Source organism: Dipodomys merriami, unplaced genomic scaffold (assembly GCF_024711535.1).
Source record: "Dipodomys merriami isolate MVZ:Mamm:240054 unplaced genomic scaffold, mDipMer1.0.p SCAF_1, whole genome shotgun sequence".
In the NCBI taxonomy this organism is placed as follows: Eukaryota; Metazoa; Chordata; class Mammalia; order Rodentia; family Heteromyidae; genus Dipodomys; species Dipodomys merriami.
Window position 1 is genome coordinate 19,606,469 of NW_027202270.1, and position 23,881 is coordinate 19,630,349.

General features: G+C 39.3%; 1 pseudogene; it reads right to left on the reverse strand.

Annotated features, from left to right (window-relative positions):
- Window positions 1-1,064: 1,064 nt before the first annotated feature.
- On the reverse strand, window positions 1,065-22,476 carry LOC138834666 (probable inactive 1-aminocyclopropane-1-carboxylate synthase-like protein 2 pseudogene; annotated as a pseudogene).
- Between the last annotated feature and the right edge of the window lie 1,405 nt (window positions 22,477-23,881).

Below are 23,881 nucleotides of genomic sequence, written 5' to 3' on the forward strand. Positions count from 1 at the left end.
GTGGCTAGGATTATAGGCATGAACCATCTGCATCCAGCAAATACAGATTTGAAAAGCCTTTGAAGCACTAGGCTAAGAAGAAAGTAAGGAAATCCTCATCCAAAAAAAAAAAATCCATCAAAACAACAATCTCCTCACACAAAAAAAGTCAGAGAAGAAAAACAAAACTAACAAACAATACCCCCCCCCCCAGGAAATTAGGGACTTGAATAAACAAGCAATAACAATCTCTCTTTATTATTATAAAGGTTCAATGGCTCATTATTTTTTGTAATGGGATGAGGTACCAAACAAGACCAATGTCCATACTAAGACAAAACAACCAAAAAAAAGCCAAAACAATCAGAAAACTTTTTTTTTTAAATCACAAATGGAAACAGAAAATCCCTTATGAAAACTCCTCATGAATAATAGCCATTATGTAGATTTGTATGCTGAATTCATACTGTCTTCATGGTCCCTAACTCCCTATACTTAAAGTAATCGTTTTGAGGGGGTAGGTGTGGTTGGGAGAGATGGGGAAAATTATGAAAAGGATGATATTGATCAAGGTACACTATACCTATAAACTGACATCTTGAATTGAAACCCTTTTGTACAACTACTTAAAGATAATAATAATATTTTTTAAAGTGGTATTAGATTGGTGATGCCCTAAGGAAGAAGCAAAACAACTTTTTTTCTGGAAAAGCTGCTTTACCCCTAATTCTTTTTTTTTTTTTTAAGAATATGGAATTTATTAGGCATTAAAATATAAAAAAATAAACCACTTAAATAAGAAGCCAGAAAGCTCCCTTTCTCCTTCTCCAGACCCTACCACCCTAACCCCAATTTTTAAAAAAGAAATACATCCTTTTGCATACACATGGCTAGCAAAGACTAAAACAATGCAAAGCTTCCAAAGATGGTAGACGCTCAGCTTAGGAGATTGATGAGTGGGTCAGTTGAGACCATTTGCAGAGGAGTCACTGTTCAACCACAGCCTTCTGAGCTGGAGGCTGCTTCCTGGGACCTTTGAGCATGTGGCTGGCCTGACTCAAGCTGCTGGATGGAAGGCAGATAACCTACTCCCTCAGGGCATCCTCCAGTAGTCTCTCTAAGCAATCCTGTTTCTGCTCCTGTAGCACCTGAAGAAACCGACTCACAGCCTTTTTGAGTTGATTGTGTTTTTCTGCAAAGACAAGGTGGAACCAGCCAGGTTTCTCACACCTGAAGAATTTGCCATGGGATAATATCAGCTTGCTTTACAGGAAGTGTGATAGAGGAGCAGGTCTTCTTCAAATGTAGCTGGGTTGTAAAGGTAATCTTTCAGGTTGATCCACACAGAGAGGCCAGAGCTACAAGGGAGAAATAGGATCTCCAGCGCCTCTAGCTTGCTAGTGACATACTTGTGAGCTTCCCGCAGCCAGGAGTGGTTAGTGGGCAGGTACACCTCATCAATCCATCCTCTGTCCTGGAGCAATCAGCCTAGCTTGTACTGCGTGATGCCAGAGACACCATGGAGGCAGCCAAAGGAGTACATGGCAGAGGCCACAAGACTATGGTGGGTGTACAGAGCACTAAGACAGAAGCTGGAGATGCCGAAATCCAAACTGGCATCCCAGATCACATGGGTCCTTTTAGGGTCAGGCCAACTTGTTAGGCTCAGAACACTGTGGAATGTGATGTCTTCACCGAACATGGACAGCAGGCAACTCTCATCTATGATCACGTGGAGGCTATGCCTCTTGGCAAAGGACAAGTATTCCATCAATTGACACCACCCGGAGAATTCTGAGGGTTGGTTAGTACAATACCGCTGATGGTTTTTCCCTTAACCCTCACTTCAAGCAAGACCACCTCCAACTTCTCTACAGTGATCTGGAGAACATGGGCCTTTTCAGAAATGAACTTGCTCTCCAGGAACACAGGAATCATCAACTCAACTTTTGCAAACAGAGCTAAAGGCGAAGCCACCATAGAAGGAAACTGGGACTAGAAAGGCCTCCCCCAGATCACTCAGAACCATAGCAAGTGCAGAGAAGACAGAGGAGCAGCCATTGAGGACAACCACATTTTCTGGATCTAGGCGAGAAGGTGCCTTGCAGTAGTAGGTGAGGAACCCAGCCCCTTCTTCCCGAAGTCCTCTGTACTTGGGGTACTGTAGCTGGTCCTCCTCGATGGAGTTCATGTCACTCTGACACAACCTTTCAGTCATCAGATCAAGGCAGAGCTTTTCTCATGGTGCCAGGGTTAAGGAAGCCCAAGGGGTTCTTGTCCTCATGGTATTTGTCTTTTGGGTATGCCTCGTAGCTCTGGAACCAGGAGAGACAAGTGTCTAAGAGAGCACTCCCACGTTTGGATAGGAAGTGGTTGAGAACTGTTACTTTAAAATCACTCTGCCCATGTGTGACATCACCTCCAGAGGTGACAGGAAGCAAATTCTTGAGGCCCAGGGTAGGGAATAGATTTAGTCCACAGGAAATTGGCAGTCTTGACCATCTAGTAGCTTATATTTTATTTTTATTTTTATTTTTTATTGTGAAAATACTGTACAGAGGGGTTACAATTACATGGGCAAGATAATGAGTACATTTCTTATCAAGCATTGTAGCCTCCTCCTTTGTTTCCCCTTCCCATCCCTTCCCATCCTCCCCCCCCAACCCTCCCCGCCCCCCCCCCACCCCTGCACCAAAGTTGTAAAGTTCGTTTTCGACATAACAACTTGTACATCTCATTGTTGCAATGGGTCCACCTGTATCCCTATTTATACGATTTGTTTTTCCCTTCCCCTCCACAAATTATATCGACATTAAATACAGTGAAAGCAGGGGTTATACTGTGGGGGTCTAGTGGCTTATACTTTCTCACTGCTTATTTATGGCTTCCAAACAACTCTTTTCCTTCAGTGACTGACCCTGTAACTCCATGGTTTTCAACATCCTGAAATGTTCATCTGTGGCAATCTGTGCATTGGTCATCAAACTGAACAGCTCTGAGAACATCTGGCTAATGTTGAACCAATCATGCGAGCAGGAGTTATCTGGTTTGCCTCAGCAGGCTGGCTGGAACCTTTGTGTCCCTCTTCACTCATCTTTTCTCCTACCTAAAATCCTCTCACCCAATGAAGGTTTCTTGCCAGTCAGTATGCAGACTTGATCCATAGCTCTCCTCTTCTCACTTAGCTTACTTCACCCCTAATTCTTAACTAAGTTCCACAGACAAAATTCCGAAGAATGTGAATTCACATGATAGATATTTCTTTTCTTTAGTATTTGAAGTAAAATAGCAATGCTCAGATTTATAGAAAAACCTGTAAAGAGTGTAAACCGGATGCATAACTTCACATTGAATACAACAGAAAATATGGAATCTAAGGAAAATTAGTTTCAAAGATGTCGAGGAAAGAGAGAAAGATAATAGCAACAAGCCCTAATTTGTTATTAATCAACAGATAATATAAATTGAATTATCCAATTGAAAGCTAATGGATATTATGCAGAATAAAATTTCACCTCTATCTGTGTCCAAGAGGCACCCTTAGAAAATTGAAGAACAGACATAGAACGGAAAATAGTAGAGAAAGACAGAGGTGGCAGTGGCGAGCACTGGTGTCAGTTGGCAAAGCTCCCTTCTACAAGGCAGGCTCCAGTCCTGCTCTAACAGGAAGTGGAGGAACTAGTGCAGTGGAGGAAGGGGCATCCCACTGGATCCTTCGTCTTCCATCCCCCCTGGGGGAACTCAACCACCACATTGTGAGAGTGCTCAGCTCAGCAGCCTGAGGAAGGGCCCCTGTGGGGAGGAACTGAGCCTCTCACCAACAATTAACACCAGCTTGCCAGCAAGGAGTCATATGGGAAACAGATCCCCAAACTCCAAGTAGACTGGGTCTGCAGCCAATGTCTTAACTTCAGCCCCAAGCAAGTACTATCCAGTGAAGTCTCTCCACAATTCCTGACATACATTATCTGGTATGATAGTAAAAGTGGAATTGATGTTTTAAACCACTGCTTTTGGGGATGATCTGTTACAAAGAAATAAAGAATGAATATGTTACACAAATGTTATTGAAATATATGTGGTATAGCTATATTATTATCAGACCAAGTAGTATTAGTATACATAAATGGCTAACCACATAATGGAAAAGAATTTATAAGGTTGGGTGCCAGAGTTTATCCTGTAATCCCAGCTAGTTAGAGGTGGAGATTGGGAGGATCTTGGTTGGAGATACGCCCAGGCAAAGGTTCCAAACCCCCTCTGAACACTAACTGAAAGGGAGAAAAAGCTTGGGGTGTGGGTCAAATGATAGAATGCCTGCCTAGCCAGTGGGATCCCAGAGTTCAAACTTTTCTCTTTCAAAAAACCAAAAAGCCAACAGAGGGTTATTTATAAACTAATATACCTAATCATATAAATTTGAGAAACATGAAGCAAAACTTAGCACAAATGCAAGGCGAAATTTAAAAACTATCTTCATCTAAATGGATCAAGAAAATGTGGTATATATACACAATGGAATTCTATGCCTCCATCAGAAAGAATGACATTGCCCCATTTGTTAGGAAATGGAAAAACTTGGAATTAATTATATTAAGTGAAGTAAGCCAGGCCCAAAGAAACATAGGTCCCATGGTTTCCCTTATTTGTAATATCTAGTATATGTATGAGTCAAGTGGAAAAGGTCAGATAATGTGATGTCAGGAAAATGAACCCTTAGATATGTATTTTAATGTTTTTTTCTTTCATGCATGTGTTTCTAACGCATTTATAAGATTATCTCTTTGTTGCTTTGTATGTCTCTCCCCCACAGTATAACCCCTGCTTTCAATATATTTGATGTCAGTATAACTTGTGGAGGAGATGGGGGAAAACCAGTTGTTTAAGGATACAGGTGGACCTGTTGCAACAATGAGAAGTACAAGTTGTCATGTCCAAAACGAGCTTTACAACGTCGGTGGGGGGTGGGGGGGAAGGGGGAGGAAGGAGAAGGATTGGGATTGGGGGGAAGGGGGGAGGCTGGGAAGGGATGTGAAGGGTAAACCAAAGGAGGAGGCTGCAATGCTTGGTAAGAAATGTACGCATTATCCTGCCCATGTAATTGTAACTCCTCTGTACATTATGTTCACAAATAAAATGAAATTAAATAAAAAAAAACTATCTTCATCTATAACTTGTGTATAAAAGAGCAAATAGTTAATAGGCTATAGAAACTTTGAAAAAAAATAACATAATTGATTTAATAAAAATTGAACCCAATAAATAGCATATAAGCCATTCATTTTCAAGCAAGCATATGATAGCTACAAAATGCTGAACATAATTAGGAACATATATTTTGAAGAACTGTGTGCATACAACTATAGAACAAGGTTGAAATACAAATAATATGCAGTAATCCAATATTTCTGTATGACTGGGAAAATGTATAGGGAAATGTTACAGAGAGGAGAGGAGATAGAGATATAGAAGCAGAGAGACAGACAGACAGACAGATGAGGCACACAAAGAGATGAAAGACTAAGAGAGAAAGAGAAAGGGGAGGAAGAGTGGAGGAGAAAGCACAGACAATAAACATAGAATCAAATTAAGCTATCATTTACAAGGCTTCATTTGAAAAGAACAAGCATATAAGAAGTGTTTCGTAAAACAGCTCTTCCCTTCACCCTGCCAGTGCCTAAAACTTTCCCACCAAATTTCCTCTGTAGCGCTAAAGGCATTTGTTAAAATGTCAGCATTATCTGGAAAGTCTAACCCACCCGGACTTCAGTCTTCAGATTCTTTTCTTTTCCTGGTCAGGCCTCTGGCAAAGCCTTGATGGAATGTAGTGGGGAATGAAGAGGGAATGTTTTGACTGAAGCAGAGAAGCGACAATTGGCCAAAACATAGGACATAGTTCTGTCGACTAGCACATAGTTCTGCCAAAAGCGCAGGTCCTGGGGCAAGGACACACAACTGGTAGATTAAAGGTTCAGCAAGAAGCAGGAAATCACAGTGCATCTGGGCATCCACGTGTCCCCAACCTGTTTGCCAAGCCATTGTGAACCAGGTCTAGAGTATCCAGTAGCCTCATCTATGTATTGAGTAGGATGGCTGAAGGGCAGCTTTCTCTACTTGCCAGCATGCCCTCCCTGTCCCAGGAATCCCTCCATTCTGCTTCTACTGATGCATACTTCTCTGCGCTTCTTTCATCAGACTTTTCCTTTCTCTCCTCTCCCAGGCCTCTGGAGCTGCAATCTGTTGCTTAGTTGCTATTCATTGGCTGAGCCTCAACGCCAATCTAGATGTACTTCATGGCTGCACATTGGAAAACCCAGTTGTGTCCTGGGCTGGCATTATCTTTCATTGATCCCATGTTTCTGAAGACCTTTGATGGAGTTTAATTTGGATCATCGTTGTCGTCCCTATGCTTAGAAGAAAGCCCAAGAAATCTATTTTACAGCTTGGAATACTTGTTTATATTATTCCCTATTCTGGTTCAGACTGCTACCCCTTCTTCATCCACGAATAAGATGCAATTTTGTCTTGCAAGATTAGGCATCATCTCCCCCTCCAGAAAGGAATTTCTGCAGCTCTAGGTTTGACTAGCTTCTCTGAGTTGACTGTGTTCCAGGAGGCAGAATGTCTAAACGATTGGTACCCAGTCTGTTCAGGCATTTAGCCCAGAAGAATGACACATCTTACCAGGTATACGATGTTTGTCAAGTTACTTAAGGAATTTTTCTTCATCCGAGAAAGAACTCAATAAATGTTAGCTACTTCTTTTTGTATCACTAGTAATCCTCTCCAGAGTTCACCTGCTGTCCCAGGGAATCTCTGAGAAGAGATTATTATCCTCTAAGGCCAAGAGAGGAGCATTGGAGTGAGGAGGCTGATGGAAATCTCTATTCTTCTTCTTGCATCCACGTTCTGAGCTAAGAATGGTGGGAGGGCCTATGGGGACTCAGTCTGCCCTTTTTGTTTTTTGTTTTAATTACTCTGTCTGCCTTCAATGGGTTTATCTGGCCTAGATCTCCCTCCTCTCCAAGAAGGAGGGTTGATGACTTCCTATGTTTATGTAACCTGCAATGTCACTCACCCCATATAACAGAATTGTTTGAGCTTTTTATTAAAAGTGACCAGACAAAGAAGTGAAAACGCAGAACAAAGACACAGCAAAATATATGGCTATGTGACAGCTATATGAATTTGATTTGTTTTAGTAGTTAAATTCAAGGGAATTCTTGTTTTCTGAGGCATCTTTCATCTTCCATGTTTCAAATCCTCCCCTAAATAAATTCTTTGGTAAAAAAGACAAACAAATGGCCCACCTATGTACAAACCATAAGAAAGCTGGAGCCATTGGCTGTTGGACCCAGAAGTTATAACACTCATTCTGTCATTGAATCTCATGATTGCCAGTATAAAATTGGTGTACAGGGAGTATTTTCTGGCCTTTTAACTTTTTTTTTCTTTTCAGGTTCATTTTTAATGGCCCAAATTATGGGATTTGGATAACTTCCTTTTGGCTGCCCTTTTGAAAATATAGCTGACTTCACCACTGAGTGATACCTCCTGATATTTAAACTAATTTTTTTGTTTAGTAGGCTTCATCTCCATTTTCTTGGTCATGTTGTACGGATTTAATTCTAGCTGGATATCTGAGCTTTTAAGTCTGAAAACCTCTCAATCATTCTGTCTCTATATAAACATTGCTGTTTTGAGTGTAATGGAATTTAAACAATGGCAATTTGAAATGTTTGGAAATGCATGGTTTTAGATACTTGGCCCCTGTAGCATCAGTATTTTTGTATTTGTGTATTTATAATAAATGTTCTCTAATGGACATTCTCAAATGTAGTGGGCACATACTGATTAAACATTTTAAAAATTAAGATAAAATCCACATAGCATGGAATCAACAATATGACAGTATATAGTTCATTTGTATGTAGTACATTACACTGTTGTTTAACCATCACATGATCTAGACCTCAAATGTTTTCATTACCCCAAAAGGTATATACATATACATTAATCAGTCTTGCTCTGTTTTCCATTTTCTTAAGTTCTTGGAAGCCTCTAATCTGCCTTTTGTCTGTATTAGTTTAGGTAAACTATTCTGGGTATTTTGTATGTTGGTATATTTCATATGTTACATTTCCAATCCCAAACAATAGAAGAAACAGCTTAAATTTGGTTAGTTCTATGTACATTTTTTGGGGATTTTCATGTGGATTCATTGGTGTGTTATTAATATTTGAGGGATTGCTATCACTAGATAAATCTGTGTTCTCATTTTTTATTATAAAAATGAGTTCAGGTTTTCTCATCTTGGATGTTCAAGTCTGAATTTTTTATCATAGGTTTTATTAGCATCAACTAATTGTTTAGAGGGGTTTCATTTTGACATGTCCATACAGACATACAATGTACCCAATTCACTGTCTCCCACTCACATGATCATCTCTCCGCCCTGTTTCCCAAGCCTTCCCTATGCATAGGGTAGCTATGTTGCTTCTGATTCTTCCCTCTGCCACAGAATGCCAGAACTCATAGCCACAACTCAAGAAACAAAAGAATTGTTGATGAAGGTTCTTTTATTTCTGCTTATTTGCTTCTTTATCCATGAACATCCATTTCAGAAGTGAAGAGTCAAAGGAGTGGCCCATCTGCCCCTACATAGAACCCGTGACAGACCTCACAGACACCTAAATTCAAAATTTGATTCAAAAGTGGGCATAGATGTGCTTGGAATTTTGATGTTTTGGACAATTTCATTGGTAGAGAACATCATCTACTTAGAACATGTGCACTAAATAGTTGAATATTCTAGAATAGTACTTCTCACATGGGGCAATTTTCCTCTGTTTCTTCCTCCACACCTCCAGAGAACATTTAGCTAAGCCTGAAGACATTCTATCTTTAACATAATTAGGATACTGGTGGCAGCTAATGGGTAGAGACCAGAGCTGCTCCTGACACTCCCACAATGCATTGGAAAGACTTCAGTGAAAATCTCCAAATGTCAATAGTGCTGAGGAAAGATTTTTTTCAATTGTTCTGCAGATTGCAGTGAGAACTGGGAAGTTTTAAATAAACATTATAGCTAACAATAATTGGGTATTTCTTATGTAGCTGGTATTGTTCTACGTATTTTTAATTCTTATTCTGCTTGTATACAGTGGGAACAACTAGTCCATGTTAGAGATGAGAACACTGAAAAAATGAGAAGATATGTAATTTTTTCTGGTAACACTTATGGATTAAGAATTGTAACCTTAACTGAGTGCCAGTAGCTCACATCTACAAACCTAGTTACACAGGAGGCTGAGATCTGAAGGATTATAGTTTGAAGCCAGCCTGGGCAGACAAATCCAATAGACATTTATTTCCAGTTAGCCAGCACAGAGCCAGAGCTAGAAGCATGGCTTATGTGCTAGAGCACCAAGCATGACTGAAAAAGACAAGAGAGAGTGTGAGCTTCTGTTCAAGCCCTAGCATCAAAAAAGAAGAATTAAGGAGGAAGTTTGGAGAGTAGATTTTGTGCCACTTTAAATTCTGAAATTCAGTGAAACAGATGGACAAGATTACCTTTTTAACCATTGTATTTGGTAAGCATTCAAAGTTAATAAGTTCTGATCACACACAGTTCTGACTACCATTAGTTTTCTGGTACATAATCCATATACTTGTCCAGAGAAAGATCATTTGCATTACAGAGGAAACTAAGAACCTCAATGCACATTTTTGTAAAACCCTGAGATTTTCAGCATGAAACATGATTTCTGTTGCTACATTTAATATCTCTGATATTTCTCCTAAAACCTCCATGCATTTTCATAATGCTGTTAGTAACATAAGCTGTTTCTGGAGAAACAGAAAAAAAAAAACCCTCAGTTTGAAGTGACAACTCCTTGTTTTCATCTTGTCCATTTCAAGAGGCCAATGGGATGATTGCTCAACGGTTGTGTGGGCAGTTTAGGTCATAGGGCAGGGTCCCCTCCCATACCAGAAAAGGCAAACCCATTATTTTTGGCTTGGTGTCTAAGAATATGGATCTTCACAACCTTAACATGAGAAAAACACTCTTCATTCAGTCCGTGAAACTGACGGCTTTGAGCATCTTGCTTGGTGAACGACTGTCTTAGCCATTCTGGAAGTTAAATCCATGGTTTTCCTGTGTGACTATCTTCGAGGATAACAAAACAAAATAAATGAAAAAGGCAAGGTCCATGGAGATGGCGTTGGTGGAAGAGTGAGGGGTGATGAATGGAATGGGACATAATTATCACAAAAACAAATCTGGTTGTAATTATTTCCTGAGCATTGTAGAAAAGCAGCTTAAGCTATCATCAATATAGAACACAGGAGAGGAACATCTGACCCCAGTCTTGTCTGTTTCCTTTAAGAAAAGTCAACTCATATTTGTCTGATTCCTTTTGACTCATTTTTGCTAAAATATAAAATAAAATAAAATACCCATAATTTGATGTGAAACAAAGACACTTGTTCTTGCATCAGCACTTTGGAACTTGAACAAATGCAAAATACAGCTGATTCCTTCTTTTTCCCAACACACACACACACACACACACACACACACACACACACACTCACGCACGCACGCATGCATGCACCCACGTGAGAAAATCCAACTCATACTTTTCCAAACTACCACAGTGTATACTTCACCCAAGGGTAAAAATATAATTTGAAATACAACAGATTTGTAGATCACATCCTCCTTCCCTGCAGATATAAAACTGGATAAAGACCCAACAACCAAGAAATAAGCATAGCTGTTCCAACAACGCCAGACTGTCCACATTGATATCCATGTCTTGGTCCCTACCCTGCCCTTTCGCATCCTCTCACACTTCCTTTAGGAAGATTAATAAGGATATTTTCATTTCCTTAACTAGAGAGTGATGAAGTACCCTGTTTTCAGATGCCCCCTCACAGACCACCAGAGACCACGATCAATGCAAACAGCAAAGAGTCCTTTATTGCAAGCTGGAGCTTGTCCTCAGCGCACTTGGTAACCGGTGATGCTAAGAGGCCTGGAGCATAAAATCAGCACAGTTTTTATAGTATTGAACAAACAACTTTAAGGAACTTTTACATAAGAAATTGCATGATTGGTTAACATTTAAAGCACGCTAAGATGGGAAAATATGATTGGTTGACCTTTACAGAAAAATATCCTTGGTCCATAGCTTGACCAAAAACGGTTATGAGTCACACCTGGACCAACAGTATGCATGGCATGTCTCGCCCTGGGCTCTGAAGAACCAGTTGGTCAGAAATTATATAGTTTTCCTTGGAACCGAAACTCAACCCTAGTTCGCTGGGGGCAACACCACTTGGGGGTAATCACCTGCTTCTACTGAAGGCTAGTTTCAGATCCTTACTTCTTTCAGTGAATGCAATTGGCCTTCTAAGAGCTGATTATTACTAGTGTGGCTAGTAATTACAAGAATTACGACAATTTCACTCAGTAGTTTTCTTTTTATTTACTGTCTTCATCTTCATCTTTGTCTCTGTCTCCTCTTTCTCCTTCTCCTTTTCCTCCTCCTCTTTTCTTCTTTCTCTTCCTTCTCTTTCCCCTTCTCCTCTTTTCTCCTTCCCTCTCCTCCCCTCCCTTCTGTCATTCCTCCTCTCTCCCTCCCTCCCCTCTCCTCTTTGTCCCTTCCCTCTCTCCCTCCCTCTCCCCTCCTCTCTTTTCTCCTCCCCTCCCCTCCCTTGCCCTCTCCCCCAGTTCTTCTGTCTTTCTCCCCTCCCCTCCCTTCCCCTCCTCTCCCCTCCTTTCCTCTCCATCTACCTTTATGTATTTCTGGACTTATTTTTTAAAAACACAGGTAATCCAGCAAGTCGTTATTCCAGAGCACTAAACTCAGCTAACACAGAGAGCATAAAGTAGTAAAGAAAGAGCTTAAAAAAAGAAAATTAAACACACTAACAAATTTGGTGTTCATTAGTATAAGAAGCCATTGAACATTAATTAAGAGCTGTATCTTTCCTACTCTAGTCTCTTCCACTGGTGTCATAGGCCAATGTGTGGGCAAGCTTCTCTGATCATATAAATAGGAAGTTAAACTACATTCTATATTTGTGTTTTACTAACATTTTCAATGTCTTGTATGTTTCAACTCAATTAAAAAAATTCACTCCACAGATAAACTCTCTCTTTCTTTCTTTCTTTTCTTTCTTTTCCTTCCTTCCTTCATTCCTTCTTTCCTTTCTTTCTTTCTTTCTTTCTTTCTTTCTTTCTTCCTTTCCTTCTTTCTTTCTTTCTTTCTTTCTTCCTTTCTTTCTTTTTTTCCTTCTTTCTTTCTTTCTTCCTTTCTTCCTTTCTTTCTTTCTTTCTTTCTTTCTTTCTTTCTTTCTTTCTTTCTTTCTTTCTTTCTTTCTTTCTTTCTTTCTTTCTTTCTTTCTTTCTTTCTTTCTTTCTTTCTTTCTTTCTTTTGTGAAAATACCATACAGAGGGGTTACAATTACATAGGCAAGGTAATGAGTACATTTCTTATCAAGCATTGTTGCCTCCTCCTTTTCCCCTTCCAATCCCTTCCCATCTTCCCCCCCCAAACTTTTTTCTTGTACTTAAGATTCTTTTAAAGGTGGCTAAGATATTGACCACACATTGAGTGTTAGAATGGTTTCATCATTAGGCTAAGAAAGAGAAGAATGGGAAGGTAAAGGAGCAGCTACTGATGTTTCAATAGTTAGGGCTTTCAAACAAAATGATCACTATTTAAGTTTCATGAATAGATTTGGAATCCAGGAGCCCTTAGAACACATAGGATGTTTTGGTCGTTTAGCAAGGGTCTTCCCATGACTACCGGTGTGAGAAACAAATTCAGAGGTTGAATGTGCCTTCTTCCATCATCACCTCACAAGCCCAGAAGGTATAGCTTGGAGCTAGATCTACTTGATGAATCCAGAAAATGATTCAGCGCATCTTCACCTGACTGCCTTCATCTCTAAATGAGGGAGACCTCAAAGAAGAAGGGGAAGACAATAAGGCATCCCACAGGGGCGATGGCTTTCCATGCTTGCTAATTATTATATCCTTAGTATCAAGGACTGCCCCTAGTGTCCTTTATAAGAATTTGTTCAATAAAATAATGGTAATCCTCACAATAATATGGGAGGGATGAATTAACTCCAATTTGGAAACTCAAGAAGGAGGATTTGGGGGGAGGGAGGAGTTGGGGAGGTAGGGCGTGAAGGGATGATAGGGGAAAAATAAAGGAGGGGGTAACAGTGCTCGATAAGAAATGTACTGTAATCCCTCTGTACAGTATCCTTACAATAAATATATATTAAAAAAGGAGGATTTGTGGAGGAACTGGAATTTGAACTTAGGTCTGGATCTTCCTACTATATATTATATGACTCAACAGAAACTACTTTCTCTATAAAAGTCATTTATTTCAAGAAGAGTTCCTCCCTCCTCCCCTCCCTCCCTCTCTCCCTCCTTCCCTCCCTCCCTCCCTCCCTCTCTCCCACCCTCCCTCCCTCCCTTTCTTATTTCCTTCTTTCCTTCCTTAATTCCTTCGTTCCTTTTTATTTCTCTATTTCCCTTTCATCTTGCTTTCTTTCTCGTTCTCTCTTCTCTCTCCTTCTTCCTTCATTCCTTCACCTCCCACCCTTTCTCTTTTCCTTTCTTTCACCTGGTTCCCTTACTCTTTTCTTTCCTCCTTCTTCTCTCCTTCTCTCCCTCTCTCCCTGCCTCCTTTCCTTTCTCCATCTCCTTCTCTTTCCCTTTTTTTCTTTTTTTTTGGACACAGTTTGTGTGCTCTCTAGGCAAAATTTTGAAGACAGTCTCTCAAAACAAATGAAACCACCAACCAATAGAATGAGCACTTTAAAAGTGTCCCACTCAAATTCCTACCCTATGTGAGAAGCTTGTGCAAAGCTATGGCCTCAGCCCTAGCCAGAACATTTTCACCTCACTGTGTTACAACTTTATGAGATGTTCCTCTATTCTAATCATAGTCCTGCCTTGAAACATAAACACAGTAAAATCAATCAGAATCAAGGATTAATTCTATTCAGTGCTGCACCACTACTGAATTGTATGACCTTGAACATGGGAGGTACTTAAACTATTCTGAAAGGATGAATGCATGAATAATCATGAGAATAGCTTTAGAAATAATAGCTTCTACACAAATGAGGTGGAATTCAGAGAAAGAGCCAGTCTCCCAGCTAATCAGGTGGGCCCTGCAAGAGTCATTTGCAATTATCTCCACCTCTGTGGAGAGGTGGTGTACCAGATGGTAAATACAGGCTGAGCTTATATGTGACAGAATTTACATACAATGTAAGAAAAGGCTGTTAAGCTCTGCAAACTCACCAGCCACACTTGGAAAAGTCAAGACGGGTTTGTGCTCTTTCTCACTCTTCTTCTTTTGCTCATTCTCACTTCTTGGCAATCCCCCATTTGGAGCCAATCAGTTCTATTTGTTGCACCATGAAATGATATAAAATCAAGTCCTCAAAGGATTTAGAAGATAAAAATTGAGAAGAAAAATTTATTTCCAAGTAGCCCAAGTGAGGTTTAGTTTTGAATAGGTGATTCTTAAGTGAGGAGACAAGAATGGAAAAATTAAAAAAAGTAGCTTTGGTTTCTTTGTGAAAGAGCTTAAATACCTTTGTGGGAGGGGGCAAGATTTCTGAGATCCTCTGAAAAACAATATGTCACATAACACAACCAAATAGGTTGCATACTATTATATATATATATATATATATATATATATATATATATATATATGTGTGTGTGTGTGTGTGTGTGTGTATGTGTACGTAGATATATCTATATCTATATCTATATCTATCTCTCTAGAGGCAATACAGTCCAAGCCACCTCTACTTCGACCCTACTTGTTCAGAAAAGGTTGGTTGTGTGATATTGGTGTTTGTTGATCAAAACTCCAGTCATGCTGACTAACTGAAAGGGTGTTCTGTTTTCAAAATGATTATTAAGGCACTTTAAAAACACTAACTTGTGGGTTTGTCTCACTCTGTTTGAGTCCAAATTTCACAATCCTATAATGAAGCAAGCCCTGTGGGACTGTCTGTGTCATCTTAATTTATCAGGAAACCACAACCTTGTGCCTCTTTTCCAAGTGTTTTCTTTTTTCTTTGCCAGTGTCCAGTGCTGTCTGGCTGGGTTGGCGCTTGACCTGGGCTCCAGGATTGAAGACTCACTGTCTCAACTCAATAAAGTTCAGTCTCTTTTGAGATTTTAGAACTAGGCTATTTCTTACTCCTGCTGTTTCCAGAAGTCCTTTCCTTTTTCAGTAATCAAAGTTTTATTGTGAAAACCTATTTAAATCCCCAAAGAGCTTTGAAATATCCACTTCACTTTTCTGCCTGCTTTCAATGGGTATTTCATATGAATTGTGAACTTGGGAAACACAAAAAGAAAAAATTAAAAAGAAACATGTAGGCTATGTAAGAATAAGTAAGAAACAAAAAGCAACCATGAGCAATGTTTCCATGAATCAAAACTGTATTGAACTAATTTGATATAGACTTTCCATTTCTTTATATTTGTTTTTGACAGGATGATTGAACATTTAGATTTTAGATATAATCTTTGCATTGCACTTAGAATTGTTTGACCAACTTAAAAAAAGGCACTTAGCTAAATTAAAAGAGCATTTAAAAAGGTTATCAGTGGTCATTTGTTTCAGAAATATCAATTTCTAAAAGTTTCTGAATATGACTTGCTCCTTAAAGGACCTAGATTTCCATTAACAAATTTGTATTAATGATGTTTAAAAAAGCCAGCCTGAGCAGTAAAGTACATGAGACTTCTTCTTTTTTTTTTTTTTCCGGTCATGGGGCATGAACTCTGGGCCTGGGTGCTATCCCTCAGCTCTTCAGCTCAAGGCTAGCGCTCTACCACTTGAGCCACAGCGCCACTTCTGGCTTTTTTCTTTTTGCTTATGTGGTGCTGAGGAATCGAACCCAGGGCCTTGAGCATGCAAGGCAAGCGCTCTACCACTGAGCCACCTTCCCAGCCCACTACATGAGACTTCTTATCTTCAGTTATCCTCCAGCAAACTAGAAGTGGAGCTGTGGCTCAAAGAGCCACAGAGCGGTAATCTGTGAGCAAAAGAGCTCAGGGTCAACATCCAGGCCTTGAGTTCAGGCCTTATAACTGACAAAAAAATTATAAATAGAGGCTGGGAAGGTGGCTCAGTGGTAGAGCGCTTGCCTTGCGTGCCTGAGGCTCTGGGTTCGATTCCTCAGCACCTCATAAGCAAAAAGAAAAAAGCTGGAAGTGGCACTGTGGCTCAAGTGGTAGAGCGCTAGCCTTGAGCTGAAGAGCTGAGGGACAGCGCCCAGGCCCAGAGTTCAGGCCCCACGACCGGACCCCCCCCCCGAAATATATATATAAATAGTAGAAGTCCAGATATCTAGTGTTTCTAGTGTAATTGATCAAAGAAGTTCAGAAATTTGCATATGCCTATTTAATTTAATTTCTATTAATGACTCAAAATCCACTTTTGCCCAAATTGTGATAACTGGGGACAAAAATAATATCTACATTATACAGTATTTTGTTTTTGTGAGACAGGGTATTGGCCGATTGCAAGGTCATGATCTTCTGCCTCTGTGCCTCAAGTGCTGAGATTACAGATAATATGCCATCATACCCTGCCTGCTTCAGCCAAAAGACATGTGCAGAAGACTATACCCCTCTGGGTAATCCTAAGAAAGTCATCTGTCCACTCTGGACGTGGGTGAGGTCAAGTAATTTAGATTTACAACTCATTCACATCATTTTGCTTCTTGCTTTATCTTCATTAAAAAAAATACCAGCTAGATGAATTTTATTTTATTATTATTGTAACTTATTTTCAATTGACACAAATTATGAACTGAAGGTGGGGAAGACCCACCCTGAATGTGCGCTGTACCATCATAGGCTGGGGGCCCAGATAGAAGCAAACAAGTAAAAGGAGAGAGCCCACCAGCACAGCCATTCTGCCCTTCTGCTTCCTGGCTGCCTTCACGTCGGCTCCTTTACATCATGGCTCCTCTGGCCATGATGAACTGGAAGTTCTGAAATCATGAGCCAAAATAAATCCTTCCTCCTTTTAGTTGTTTCTGTCTGGCATTTCTCACAGTGTTGAAAGATGAGCACAAATACCTATTATTCTTTAGCCGAACAAAATGAACAGACTGATTTATTTCTAAGAATTTAGACTAGGTTTTTTTTCCTTCCTCTTGAGTTTTCGTCTCAGTTTATAATATAGTTCCTTATCTGTATTACTTTCTATATGCTATTTGTGACTCACAAGTCCTAGAAGTATGCTACAATATCTCAAATTCTTCCCATCTCTGGACACTTTCTTAAATGTTTGCATTGGAAAGTTGACCATTAAGACTATTTCTGTGAAGAAAGTGAGCATTCACAGTAAACTATCATATATGATTTTTCTTTTAAGTAAAAATATAAAGGTTTCCAAAGAAAATTATACTGAAAAGCCATAGAGATATCCTTCAGGAAACCAAAATTTAAGAAGGGGAGAATAAAACCTCCGACATTCCAGAAGTTTTGTGTGACACCCATGAGTTATATGTTTTTATTTTGGCTAAACCATGTATTAGTTTGATTTATTAAATTTTTTGGCAATGCTATTGACATGCTATCTTTCAAAGAAATGTCCAGTTTCTGCAATCTTCTGGAAAGAAATCTTTTCTAATTTACCTTGCAATTTGAGTCACTGGCTGAGGTGCAGTGGGATGGATAATCATTTGCTGAGTTTCTTAAGCCTATGAATGTATGTCTTCTACTTGGGGATGTTTTTCTTTCCCCCTGCACCAATGGTTTTCTCATTTTAATTAGGACTCCAGTGACATAAATGTTGTATATTTGTCCTGTGGTTTCTGGGGTTGCATTGTTTTTGTAAATCCTTGATTTCCCCTTTCTATAATTGGATAGGGATAATTGGATTAGCTAATTTGGTCATTGGTTAATTTACATTTACTTATCTTCTAGTTCACTATCTGTTCTCATCCTCATTAAGCAATTGAGCTGGTCCAATGAACTATTTTGTTCATTGTTATTAAGTTCTACAGATTTTCAGTTCTAAACTTTTTTTTCTTTTTCAGATTTTACATTTTTCTGCTGTGAACTTACATTAAATGTTCTTATTTAATGTTTCTTTTTCTTTAGGTTCAAAATCTGGACTTGAACTCTGTACTTGATGCTTTTGCTCAGTGGATAATGTTCTACCAACTAAACCACGACTCCAACCCCAGAAAGCTTCTAATTCGGAATCATAAGTTGAATGGTATTTTTTATTTTGAAAATTATATACTCAACTCCCATTCTGTTTTTTTTTTCTTGTGGTGGTATTGTCCTGGGATTGAACCCAGGGCCCTGTGAATGCTAGGCAAGCATTCTACCATTGAGCTATATACCCCTTATCCCCATAATATAGTTGTCACTTTAAACATTTCTAATTCTCCTTTTACTTTTCTGGTCTACTTGTTAGACAACTAATGTCTGGAAAATTATTTCATTGTGACATATTGGATACTCCAGAATTAGTAACATCCAGTAAAAAGAATAATAAGGTCACAACAGCTATGAGTTTGCGAACTAGAACACTCAGCTGTGTTTGCTGATTTGTGTTTCATATTTGGAAAGTCATCCACTATTCAGTCTGCTATCACCAGAGTAACACTATGTATTTCCTCTTTCTTCTTGGAAAAGAGTTCTTAGTTCCTAGCATTTACTGCTTACTTATTCCCTGCACTCTCCTCCCCCATCTCTCAGCATTCTATTCTTTTCCTTCAGTACAATCATGAGTAGTAAAAAAAAATTTCTTCCTCCCATCAATGCTATTTAAAATGATGGCAGCAGCAGCAGAACCTAGGAACTTGTTAGAGAACAAATTCTTGCACCCCCTTTCTGAACCTACTGCATGAGAAACTCTAAAGGGAAGAGCCCAGGAATCACCAGGAATCCACAAGATTTCTACATCATTCATCTTTGTGGTAGCATTTGACAAGCACTAGTTATTGGTTTATGAATGGGAGATTAGTGAGGAGGAAGTAGAAGTAAGCAACTGGGAGAAAGAACCAGAGTTTGATGCCAACTAATAGACAGGAGAGTAGTTGGACAGAAAACTCTCGAAAGCAAGGAATGAGTGTGACTAGCCCTAGAAAGTCAATGGTAACTTAAAACAAATTCATTTCCTTAGTATAAGCTCACTGTATGCAATAATGAACTTCATTATGTCATTTAGATACATGTGTGGAGTGTACTTTGGTCATAACCACCTCTTATTACCTTCTTTTGTCCCTCTCCCTTCTCCTGCTGGTCCCTTTTGTACATCCAAAGAGTACTTCTTCAATTTTCATGTCTTTTAGAAAAACTATTTCAATTCTAGCTGGGTTCCAGTGGCTTGCCTCTGTACTCAGGTCTGAAGATTGTGGTTTGAAGCCAGCCTGGAAAATTTGTGAAAATCTTATCTCCAATGAACTACTAAAAAGGTGGAAAGGGAGCTGTGGCTCAAGTGGTAAAGTGCTAGCCTTGAGCAAAAACCTCAGGGACAGTGCCCAGTCCCTGAGTTTAAACTCTAGGATTGGTACTCTCACACACACACACACACACACACACACACACACACACACACACACACACACACACACACACACACACACATACACACACACCATTGATTCTGAATATAAGAGAAAAGATTCAACATTTTTCTTCCTGAATCGGGCTTATTTCACTTAACATGGCAATCTCCATTTCCTTTTACTTTCCTGAACATTACATAATTTTTTTTCTTCTTCCTGGCTAAATAAAACTCTTCAGAATGCATATACCACATTTTCTTTATCCACTCAGCTATTTTTGCCAATAGGCTAATTCTATAACTTGGTTATTGTAAACAATGTTGCAATAAATATGGGTGTGCAAGTGTCTCTATTGTATGTTGATTTACACTCCTCCTAGTTGATTAATATGGTAATTTTTATTTTTTTTAGAGACATCCATATGGATTTCCATAGAGACTGGAGTACTTTTCAGCCAATAGTATATAAGTGTTCTTTTCTCTCCTAAATCTCCACCAGCATTTGTTGCTTATTTTCTTGATGATGGCTATTCTTACAGATGAGGTGGCACTTCACTGTAATTTTTATTTGTATTTCCATGATGACTAAAGATATTCTCTTTTTTGTACATCCATCTATTGGCCTTTTGTACTTATTTTGAGAAGTTCAATTCATTTGCCCATCTATTGACTCACATTACTTGCTCTTTGGGTGTTTATTTGAAGTTTTTCATAGATTTTGGGTACTAATCTGCTGTCAAATGGATAGTTGGCAAAGACTTTTTCCCACATTCTGTCTCTTCTCTCAGGTAGTTGTTTCCTTTGCTGTACAAAAAAATCTTTTAATTTGATAGAATCCTACTTGTCAATTCTTGCTATTATTTCCTGAGCAATTAAAGTCTTATTCTAAATGTCATTATTTATACCTAGTAGTTTTAAAGTTTCAGGTCTTACATTAAGGTCCTTAATCAATTATGAGTTGATATTTATATTGATGTAATTTCAGTCTTCTGTGGCTATTCAGTTTTTCCCAGCACCATTTGTTGAAGAGGTTGTCTTTTTTTCAGTGTATACTTTTTATACCTTTGTTAAGAATCAGATGACTATATATGCTGCCTTCTAGTTCTTGTGTTCTGTGTCATTAATCTGTTTTTTTTTTTTTGGTGTCAGTACATGCTGTTTTGTTACTACAAGCTGCCATGAATGCTTTTGATGGTGCCAGATGGTAAAGACACAGGACAAAGGAATGTATTCATGCATAGATTACTTCAGTCATTATAGGAACATAGACATAATCTTCTACCTTGCTGTTGCAGAGTGAGAACGTAGGGGAATTGTTTTATTGCATCATATTTATGAATAGACAAGATCTCTTAAGGGACCTGAGAAGGCTACCACAGTACTAGCAGACATTGCATTTACGGTTAGGGTCAGGATCTGTCAAGTTCACTATTATATGGTTTTAGTAATGGACAGGTGACCTAGACATCTCTTGCGATGAGCAGTTCACCAAACTCATAACTCAAAACCCTGGGTAATAGCTGTTTCTGTTTCATCCGGTAATACATCCCCTATCACCACGCTCTTGGAAATGATGATGGAGCAAGTGGGGGCTGCACAGACTGATTGCTTGTTCAGACAATGGAATTCCTGGGAGAGGTGAGTCTTCAAGAACTCCCTTAATGTATTCAGCACTTTTTTTTAAAAGTGTGTTTGCTAGAAACAAAAGTTTTACTGTTCAGAACCTAGCTCACAGCAAAATTGAAAATGCAGTCTTTAACCAATCTAAGCTTCCTACAGAAATCTCAGAATATATTTAGAGTGATTTTTTAAAAGTCTCTTTAACACTGCCAACAGGCAAAGCAGACTTTGACTCAAGATGCTCGGGTATAGCCATGTCTGTATAATAATTAAGGCTAGGAGTTGAGCTTCAATGTTGATAGGCAGTGTTAAAGTGGAGATAACAGAGTCTCTAAGCCAAATTTTGCAGTTGAATGTAGTCTCATTTATCTTACTTTAATAGCTCCATTCATTTTGCTCTGCAAAGCAGCTCCATTTGGTTTTCTCATCATGGGCTTGTGTGATCTGCAAGCAAAAATGGTCTACAAGTGAAAGACAGAAAGAGAGTAATTGTGGATACCTTGAGACAGAGACTCCCTAAAGCTTTTTATAACTATCATCCAGGTGACTAGAATGATAAGGTCCCTCTTATAGTAAGAGATGGGAAAAGATGATCAGCCTGTGGTGGTCATGTGGAAACAGTGGTGGAGGTTAGGGACTCTTTTTTTCTAAGTCCCAAATGACCAAGTAACAGAGTATCCTATCATCACCATTAAGCATAGTTTGGGATGCCAGGCACCAGGACTAAGTCATTGTGGAAGACATTCTGTGTATTAGAGACCACAGCCTATGCATTGAACTACATAGAAGAGCAACACCCAGACCTGGAGAATGAGCTGGATGGAAATGAAAGGCTGGTGGCAGGGCCATGAGATTGCTTTGTGTTGATAGTGATGATCACAGCTTGGAATTGAAGGGATATCCTAGTTGGCCATTAGATTCAGACTGTATTAAAATGTCTTTTTTCTTCAAAAGACCACTTCTTTGTCTAGATTTACTGCCTCTGTTCTTCTTCTACATCTCCATGCCTCTCCCTTCTCAGCCCCTTGATTTACTAGTAGCTAATAAAGCAGAATGAGCTTGAAGCTCGTTCCTTCAATACAGTGATTTGTAACGTTTCGCCTGATTAAACTACCTGATTAACAGGCACGACACCTTGACCAACCAACACCCTGGTGTCTACATACAGCTTGAACATCCATTTTTTCTCTTCTTTGTGATTGCACCTGTCCTGGTACAACTTGTCCTGATGAACTGAAAAGGCCACACAAGCTACGCCAAAGCCAGGGAGCCTCAACATCATGCCAATTTATGCCTCTGAAGTTATCTTCAAGTTGCATTTTCTCCCCTGGAGACGACGTATACTATTTTAGGCATTGGTAGAAAATTTGTACAGAATCATAATTCTTCCTGATTTTTTACTCCTACTGTGTTTATGGCCAAACCCTATTATTCTGTTGTGGCTGAGTACCTCAGAGTTTCTGAGTGGTAATTTTTTTTCAGATCCTCTTATATTTTTTTCACAAATTCCCCATCCGTTTTGCTGTCTCAGTTAAGGCATTAATCTGAGGGGTCTCCTGCTTACGTTAGCAATTGTTGGTGCAACCTGTCATAGTTTAGAGGGGAAAAAATCCTTGAGAAAAGACACTGCATTCTATGGCTTTCTTCCTAACTCTTGTATTGCCATTGCCCAAAAAGCTCAGAGCAAAAGTTGACTCCATAGATGAAAGTGCTTGGAGTCCCATTACATTAAAAAAAAAATTAAATGAAAATGATTTTTAAAAAAAAACCCAACAACTTTACATTTGAGAAATCTTGGTGTCCTTGGGTTAAAAAAAAAAACAAACTGGCATCATTGACTCTTTTTTCAACCTTCATTTCCAAAGCCATGATTACCCTGGGATTGTTATCATGTGTCACAACAGCTGGTTTTCCTCTTAGGAGGGAAGCAAGCACACAGAAGGCCCAGGACAGTGACTAGAGCCACTCTCCCTAGTGTGCCTTGGACATCCACTGGGCACCTCATCGAGTTTCCACACAGCCCTCAAAGCAGTGTTGGAGGCATTTTCATTTAGGATACTCGCACGGATTCTGTTGAATTCCTCATCATCCACACAAGTGATCATTTATACCTTCTCACATCTGGGGCTATGGGGCCACTGTAGGAGGGAAAAACACTAGGGGGAAGGAAGAAAACACCTCTTGGGTGTGAAAACCAGAGAAGGTATTTGGTTTGTATTGTTTCCACATCCTTTAAAGGCTGCCAACTTGGAAAGTCACTTAGCAGAGGAGGGTTTACATATTCCCGGAGATGAAGTTACCAGATGTGATTTTAAAGTATAATATAAAAATAACCTAACATCAGCCTTACATCCATGACAGGAATGCTGTCAGAGATGAGAACGAAATGTTAGCAACACTCTCTTTAAATGTGTTTCCTTGTAACTAGTCACTGACATTGGCAGTGATTTCCCATGCAATGTAGTATTTCTCAGTTGCACCTTTAATTTCCAAAATTGTTTTGTAACGTAATGTCACTTGTGGGTGAATGTGGGCTGCTGCTGTAGGACTAAATGCCCTTCTTTTTCCTTTTAGGGAGTCAGTAGTACAAACACCTATGAAGGCTGGACAGAGTCTCCCTGGACTGTTGGGAAATGTTAGAAGGATAGCTCCTTGTGGTGCCAGCAAATCTTGAATCGCTGGCA